Raw genomic sequence first — 1,334 nt, 5'->3', positions numbered from 1 at the left:
TTGTGTGTTTTAATAGGTCTATGTATGTCTGGTTCTTCAAAATCAGAGGCACAGTTGTTTTAACAATCATTTCTTGGGATGTGGAAAAGAGGAGAATGATCTTTCCTCTAAAATGTTGGGCAGGGGTTGCTTTCTGACCACAAGAGTACTGGTACAATTCTCAAGGCTGTAAGGGAGGGTGTCAAAATGCCATTGTGGTACATGCCTATGCTCTTGCTCTACTGTCCAAATGAACTTGAACAGTGTGCCAAAATGCACCTTTCTTTTCCCAGTTACCCAAAATCTGTATGGTGTGTTAAAGACCCCAGATTGATTGATAGGGAGATTCATACATAGATACATAGATGGATGGATGGATAGGTACATAGATGATAGATTTCTTCATGATGGAGTCCAGGTAAGTTTTATCTTTTTGAAATTCATAACCATTCTTTGGTATCGACTTCTTGCCATATAATTATCTATTGTGGGCCTATTTATTTCTATGGGATCAGTTGTACTGTGTCTGCCTTCACTTCATTTCTTCTGATTTTAGTCAGCTTTCTCTGTCATTTTGATGATTAGATATAGCTCTGTTGATTTTGGGGGGGTTTCTGAACACCACCTTTTCCTATTGTTGATTTTTCCTATTTTTGGTACATATTTTTCATTTTTTTTTAAGTTATCCTTTCTTCTGCTAATTTTGAGCACATATGGTACATTTCCTGAGTTTCTGAGATGTAAGAGAATGATTTCTGCTACATCAAGATGTGCTACACAATTCTCTATTAAGCTATGTGGTCAGTTCCTTGTGTGCAAGTTTATGTGTCCATGGAAAAAGAAGTCCTGGTGATTTCTTTCAGCTATATTCCTGATGTTCTCTGATTGATTTTAAGGTTCTATATTAGAAGTTGTGAGTACATTTATCTGAGAGTAGTACCTGGAATGATTTTACTTTTGTTATTTGATCTCTTTCAGCTGTATTTTCACCTGGCACCCAGACATTCCTGCCAAAGTCATGCATTGAAGCTTTTTCCCAGAAAGTGTCAATGAGTAGATATAAACATAGTTCACCTGACAATGTACACTTATTGACAGACTGGAACAAGGGTAGGGAGAGTGAAGGGCACCAAAGATATCTGGGGACTCTTTTTCCAGAGAACGATGATGAACGTAATAAATATGGGGAAGCCTTTTATCAAAGCGCCAACCTTATTCCACACAGGAGTATCCCTAAGGGACAGAATCTTTATAAATACATTGCATGTGAGAAAATTCTTAACCAGTCTTCCAATATTGTTGATCAGAGGGTTCATGTGGGAAGAAACCATTACAGATGTAATAATCCTGGGAAC

This window comes from Lynx rufus, unplaced genomic scaffold (assembly GCF_022079265.1).
Source record: "Lynx rufus isolate CCGP_SWC_20201006 ecotype Redwood Valley unplaced genomic scaffold, mLynRuf1.p SCAF_16, whole genome shotgun sequence".
Classification (NCBI taxonomy): domain Eukaryota; kingdom Metazoa; phylum Chordata; class Mammalia; order Carnivora; family Felidae; genus Lynx; species Lynx rufus.
This window is presented reverse-complemented; position numbering follows the sequence as displayed.